An 8,099-nucleotide genomic window follows, 5' to 3' on the forward strand; every position below is an offset into this window, starting at 1 on the left:
GGTACGTGATTGGCTGGTCAAAATGACCGACAGGGGCACTCGTGGTGCATTGGTCAGTAGTGCGAAGATTTAATCATTTAATCTCTTTACTGTGCACATTTTAATCCGCTTAGTATTGAATATTTATATGGAATTTTACCACTAAAGGGAAATTTTAGTAGCTGAGCATAAAAAGAATAGGAGCATAACGCATCTGAAGGTCACAAACGATATTAATTTAGGAACATAAACATATTATGTAAACTGTATATTGCTGGTATTGGTATTTTAAAGAAAAAATACACACCAGTATTCCATTTCTCCCTAAACATTTTAAGCATCAAAGTCTTACATGTGGTTATTCAAAACGTTTTTACGTGCTCCTTCTGACTATATTCTATATTGATATATCTATATTGTGTTGCTGTTTCAGTACATGTTACATGACTTGCCTTTGTGGTGTGGCAGTTTAAGTGACTGATTTATAAGCCTGAGGTTGGGTGTTCAAACCCAGCTGTTGCCATGAGTTTTCTTTTAACAAATAAACATTTCTTTGAAAAACTAAAATAGCAAATATTATTGGCATTATATTGACATTTTTTATATTTCTAAATATCACAACATGTTAGTACTGTATGTACACAGCAGTACCGCAGGGTGTAAAGCCCTGCATTAATATTGTGTATTCGCCTGGCGCTGCGTGGTTTTCGCATCTCTCTCTCTCTCCCTCCCCGGTGTGCTGGCTGTGCCGAATTTCACTCCACTGTCTGAGTCTGTGACTACGTTGTTTGTAAACAAACCGGTTTCACAGATATTTTCAAAGTAGAAAAGGCAAGTCTTCCAATAAAAGACACACACTCCACCTTCCCCCACGGACACGTTTTCTCAGAAAAACAGATTCACAATGCGAAGCTGTGTCAACAAAAAACGCAATATGGTATTCTCTCCAATGGAATGCATTTAAAATAATATCTCTGATGCTGTTCCTAAATTAATATTGTTTATAACCATCAGACGCTTTATGCTCCTTTTCTTTTTTCCAATGGATTGAACAGGGAGAGGCATTTCATGATGTACTTTCCACTGATGAAACAACAGTGGCTCTGGAACAGTTTTCAACCATGGCGTTTTATAAAAGGGAGATATGTGAACAAAACTCAAAACATCACCCGAAGGTTAGCCTATTCTTCTCTGAGAAGAGTAGAGGGGGTGGAAAGTGCTCACGGTCATTTAATTAGTATTAAAATTCGCACTGATTCCCTTGATTCCGATCACGTATTTGTTTCCAATCATACAAAGTCAGTTTTGAGAATCTCCGATTCACCATGCCTTTCACATGCTCATAAGCGATATTAATTTAGGAACATAAACATATCATGTAAACTCTATATGGCTGGTATTGGTATTTATAAAACTTCTTAATTAAACATTTAAAATACACGAATTTCATAAAAACAACACACGTTTCGAACAGAAAAAATCATATTCTCTTGTCTTCCTGGTATGTAGAACAGATCAGCAGGTCTTTTTTCCCCAATCAGAGGCTCTGAAAACAGCGTGCCGCCCACTGCGCTGTGTCAGAGGGGGAGGTAGCACTGGGAAGGGGGAAGCGTGGAGCTCAGTAATGCACAATGGCTGTAAAGCACCAATTGCGTTCATAATTTAGTGTTTAAAATTAAACAACGTAAATCATTTTCTTTGACTTCTGAGTCCCTTAATTATCATTAAGCATAGGTTTGTTTTTTGATACCATCATTAGACAAAGCAGGAATTTATTGTACTTTCTAATGACATTACACTTGGAAAGATTACAGATTTTAATCGTCTTTAATTTTATTATACATTTTAGAAAAGTTTAATCTATGCATACACCACAAAACTATTTTCGATTGTATTTCTGAATGCTATGTATAAAAAAACTTGCAGCTTACACAACGATTCTAAGATGATCACAAGGAAGTGTATTGCATGTCTAATGGTCTAACCCCATTTTCCCCATTTTGATTAAAATCGCAAACGCGTTTAATTAAGTGCCTTTATTGATTCACAATCTAACAACACAATTGAAATAATTATTTTTGCATTCTAAGTCCCTAAATTCACTTTAAGCATAGCTTTCTCACTATTCAAATTTAATTTTCATACCATCGTTAAACAAAGCAGGAGTGTATACTACTTCCTCATGGGATCAAATGTGGAAAAATTGGAGTAATCGTTTTTATTTTTAAAATAAATTTTAGAAAAGTGTAATTTATACAAAAAAGTTGCATTTAATACCACTTGATAGTAGAGATAAGCTCTCTGTTAAAGCTCAGATCAAATATCAAACAGCAATATCTCATATACTGGGACTGATCTGTGATCTGTGATCTGTGATGTGGTTGAGTGTGAATTGTGTTTACAAACAATGTAGACACAGACTCAGACAGTGGAGTGAAATTCGGCACAGCCAGCACACCGGGGGAGGGAGAGAGGTGCAAAAACCGCGCAGCGCCAGGCGAATACACAATATTAATGTAGGACTTTCGGGCGCACATGGATTTGCGCCCTATACCCTGCGGTACTGCTGTGTACATACAGTACGAACATGTTGTGATATTTAGAAATATAAAAAATGTCAATATAATGCCAATAATATTTGCTATTTTAGTTTTTCAAAGAAATGTTTATTTGTTAAAAGAAAACTCATGGCAACAGCTGGGTTTGAACACCCGACCTCAGGGTTATCAATCAGTCACAAACTGTAACGCCATCAAGGCAAGTCATGTAATAGCCCCACACATAGCAATGGAAAGTCTCATACTACTGTTTGTGCAACAGTACATGGATATAGTTATACAGTTATTAATTTATTTAGATATGCGAATCCATATTATATTTCCCATTAATCAAATTCTAAAAGTATGCTTTTGTTTACTCCGATAAGGAGCATATTCACAGAAAAGGTTAAAACGATCACTTTTCACAAAGTACATAAACGTACAATAATATGATCAGAAGGAGCACGTAAAAACGTTTCGGAAATAACCACATGTAAGACTTTGAGACTTTGATGCTTAAAATGTTTAGGGAGAAATGGAATACTGGTGTGTATTTTGTCTTTAAACTACCAAGACCAGCCATATACAGTACAGTTTACATACAGTAATATGTTTATCTTCCTAAATTAATATCTTTTATGAGCATGTGAAAGGCATGGTGAATCGGAGATTCTCAAGATTTACTTCGTGTGATTGGAAACGAATGCGTGATTGGATCAACAAAATGCTGTGGTGTTACTTTTTGTCAATGAAAAAAGTATTTTTGTTTACAAAGACGGTTACAAAGAATGTAGACCAGGGTAATACTTTGAGTTTACAGCTTGTCCAAGGTCATTCATTATTAATACTATTAGCAATATCTTCGGTAAAGACTTTGATGCATAAGATATTTCTGCATAATTAAAATATTTATGATAAAGGTGGTAGGTTGTGTACTTTTGTCCAACTGAGCAATCTTGCTTTCATAAAATATACCAACTTTTTAATGTGTAATGATTAAGATGCTGTAATACACAGTTGAATTTAAAAGTCTAAAGAGTATACAACTTAAATTCTTAATTGAATAAAGATTGTCCCTCAGCAGTGATTGGGATTCAAAACCTGGTGTTTTCCGGCGACAGCTCAAATGCTGTACATGAGAGGTTAAGCTTTATTAGCTCCACCTGGCGGTGATTCCAGATACTATTATCGGGTATGACGCGATATGACTCGTTATGACGCATTCTGATGCGACATGCCCGCCACGTTTTACCGCGGCGTACCCCACTCGTTTCGAATGGCTGCATCTGTAAATACAACTATAGAGTAAAATTAGAGTCATTATCACGGCTGTAACACACGGTGTACGCACCATTACAGACTACAAAACGCAACCCAGCAATATCGCACAACAGTCTGCCTCTCATCCTGATGAGCTAAATTCATTATATGCTCAGTTTGAGGTCAGTAACGCAGATCCAGTCAGGAAGATTCCAGAAATCCAAGACAGAAACCCACTGATCATATCCAGAGCGGATGTGTGTAAAGTTTTTAAAAAGACCAATCCACCCAAGGCTCCTGGCCCTGATGCTATCCCTGGCCGTGTTCTGAAGGCATGCGCAGACCAGCTGGCAGATGTCTTCTCGGACATATTCAATCTCTCTCTAGCTCAGTCTAAAGTTCTTTCCTGCTTTAAGAAAACAACCATTGTCCCTGTTCCTAAGAAACCCAGAGTCAGCTGCCTGAATGACTACCGCCCTGTTGCACTCACATCAGTTATCATGAAGTGCTTCGAAGTGAAGTATGAAGTGCCCTCCATACTGCCCTCTCACACCTGGATAAGAAAGGAACATATGTGAGAATGCTGTTTGTTGATTACAGCTCAGCATTCAATACCATAGTGCTCTCAAAGCTTGTCATCAAGCTCCAGGACCTGGGACTGAACACCTCCCTCTGTAATTGGATCCTGGACTTCTTGACGGAACGTCTGCAGGTGGTGAGGGTGGGCACCAACATATCCTCTACCCTGACTCTAAACACTGGGGCCCCCCAAGGCTGTGTGCTTAGCCCTGTCCTCTACTCCTTATTTACCCATGATTGTGTCGCCAGGCTTAACTCAAACTCCATCATTAAGTTTGTGGATGATACAACAGTCATCGGCCTGATCACAGATGGTGAAGAGTCTGCGTACAGGGAGGAGGTTGAAACCCTGGCAGCATGGTGCCAGGAGAACAGCCTCTCTCTGAACATCAGTAAGACTAAGGAGATGATTGTGGACTATAGGAAACACCAGGGAGGAGATCACACACCTATCTATATCAATGAGACTGCAGTGGAGAGGGTCAGCAGTTTTATGTTCCTGGAAGGTAACATCTCAGAGGACTTAACCTGGACCCACCACACCAACACCATGGTCAAAACAGCATGGCAGCGCCTATTCTTTCTCTGTAGGCTAAAGACGTTTGGCATGCCGTCACATATCCAGGCCAGCTTCTACAGGTGCACTATTGAGAGCATCCTGACTGGTTGCATCACTGCCTGGTATGGGAGCTGCTCTGCCCGGGATCACAAATTACTGCAGAGGGTGGTGAAGTCAGCACAGCTCATTACCGGCTGTGAGCTACCAAACATCCAGGATATCTACTCAGCTAGCTGTCTTAAGAAGGCCAGCTCCATTCTCAAGGACCCCAGTCATCCCAGTCACAAACTGTTTTCTCTGGTAAACGGTACTGAAGCATTCGGTCAAAGTCCAACAGATTACAGAAAAGCATCTACCTCTGAGCAATAAGACTGCTAAACAGCCAACCTGCAGCTCCTTCTAGCAAATCACCTGTAATGGTTACATGGACATATGGTTTTCATTGTATTCAGCATACTTTACTACTTGGACATAATATATTCCATACACCATGGACACATAGAAGCTCTGTTCATATTGAGTTTTATTCAATTTCGATTACATTAATATCTATTATCATGTAACCTTATTTTCGTAACCTTAATTTTGTGATTTTTGTGACTTTTGTGATTTTTGTGAGCTCCCAGAAAAGACAGTTCATTGCCAGCAACTACTGCTGCATGCTGTATTGTTGTGCATTTGATAAATAAACTTTGATTTGATTTGATTTGATTACATACTGATGGAAAAAAGAAACGCAACATTTCCTGGAATGAGAATACTATAGTTATAGCTTATGTACTTTCACAAAAAGCTCTCTGACCAGCAATACAGCTTGTGCTGTGAGGCATTGCTACTTGACAATCACACATAAGCTCTTTAGGTGCACTTTTACCCAACAAGGTCCAGCTGGAACAATGCCTGATCAGGTCACCGTTGTAAAAGCTCTAAATTTAATTCTAAAGTCACTGCAAGAGAAAGGCCACACTTAGTCAGTTTTCTATACATTCCATAATGCCTTGAATGTCACCAGAAGCAAGGGAGAGGGCCATTGGCATGCTGCAGGCAGGCATTTCATGTCCTAGCATTTCCAGACACTATAGAGTAAGCAGCTCCACTGTGTCCCAACTCCAAAGAAGGTTTCAGCAGACCGGCAGGATGGATGACCGTCCAAGATCTGGTCCCCCTCAAGTGACCACACCAGAGCAGGACTGACGCATCAGACTGGTCCATCTGAGAGATTGTTTCAGATCTGCCACCTGTACTACTGCTGAAACTGGCAGACACAATGCCCGCATCAGTGACAGGAGTATGTGAAAAAGTCCAAGATGGTACATACTTTTCATAGCCTTTTGTATATGAATTTATTAAAGTGATCCAACATTAAATACTCTTGTATGAATAAGAACGTGAACCCTCACATTAATTCTACACAGGGCCAAGAAAAAGTCTCAAGTTCACCAAAGAGCACCTGGATGATTCACAAGACTACTGGAATAATTTTCTATGGATAAATAAGTTAAAAGTTGAACTTTCTGGCCACAGAGAAACACTTTGTGTGGCAAATCCAAAGACTCCAACAAAAGAAGCTTGATGGTGGGTGTATCATGGATTTTTACTACCTGCTTTACTATCTCAGGATCTTAATGGCTCACCAATTCTGGAGAAGAATCTCAGGACATTGTTCATCATCTGAAGCTCAGCCAAAAGTAGGTCATGCTAAAACGCAATAATCCTAGACATATCTACAAGAGAATGAAGAATGCAAATGCAGGACCGGAAGAGAGCTGTTCATGCAAGGAATCCCTCAAAAGTCACAGATTTGAAATGTTTATGTAAGAAAGAACATTTTTGGGGTCAAAATGTATAATAACCGATAAAAGTGACAGGTTATCTCTAGATGAAATAATTCTTGCAGAAGTCAGTGCCACCAATTACAGAACCTAAGGGGTCACATACAGTACTTATTCACACAAGTTTTATCTACAGTATATGAGAATATTTACCTTTGGATCATTTTGTTAATTAAATTAATCTTTTATTGATTGTTAATTAAATGTTCTTTTGTTAAAATTTTTAAGAAGAGCTAATTAGAGATAAGATCACTTTATTAGCCCTATACAATCTCTTGTATTAGGAAATAATCTTTTCACATACCCCAGCTTGCTCTCCATGAGACACACAGACAGGGAGAGAAGCTCAGGGGCAGCCATTGTATAGCACCCCTGGAGCAGCTAGGGTTAAGGGCCTTGCTCAAGAACCTAACAGAGTAGGATTTCTCTGCTGGCCATGGGATTTGAACTGGTAACCTTCCAGCCTCAGGTGCAGATCCTTAGCCACAGAGCCACTTCTCTGCCTACTTAAGCTTTAGTTCTAAAATGTAAAGCAATTATATCGCCATTATATACTGTTGGTGCCCCAGTTATCTTCCATAGATAGTTATTTACATCATCTCACTAACATTATCACTAAGATATGTGTCTTTTAAACAGCAATAACATTTCACATAGAACATACAACACATATAAATTATGTAAAAAAATCCACTTGCACTTTAGTATGGTCTAAAACTAAATATAATGCAAATGGCTGCTTTTGGAAAAATGAATGTGTTCTTAGTATAAAGAAATCAGTTTTACATAAACAGACAGAGTTTTTTGTGGATGTGTTAATTTTAAGCACTGAACATTTTTATGAGAAATGCCTATAGTCACTTCACAAGTAAAATACAGTACAATCAGTTCTGTGTCGTTATTGCAGAATATTTTGTTTTAGTACAAAAATGTTTACAGTAGGTTCAGACTCAAAGGAATCGTTCCTATGATTGGTGTTGCTGTAACATGATGTAGTTTAACTGTAAACCAGGGATTTAACAAATATATCCATCCCTTTTCTAACCCCTTCTGCTAATTCAGGGTTGGTGTGGAGCTGAAGCCTATCCGGGCAAGTAACTTGTGAAAGTCGGGGTATACCTTGGGACGCCAGTGGATCCAGGGCACACACAGAGACAAACAAAGCATGCACTCACACCAGTGCCAATTTTCCCAGAAGTCAACTAACCTACTAGTAGTATATGTTTGGAGTGTGTGAGGAAACCCATATAAACATGAGAAAAACACAGATAGCACCCCAGGAACTGAATCCAGGACTGCAGTGATGCTAAACACTGTGCCACTATGCCACCCTATTACATTTTTATTTTC

This window comes from Atractosteus spatula, chromosome 6 (assembly GCF_055471065.1).
Source record: "Atractosteus spatula isolate fAtrSpa1 chromosome 6, fAtrSpa1.hap1, whole genome shotgun sequence".
NCBI lineage: Eukaryota > Metazoa > Chordata > Actinopteri > Semionotiformes > Lepisosteidae > Atractosteus > Atractosteus spatula.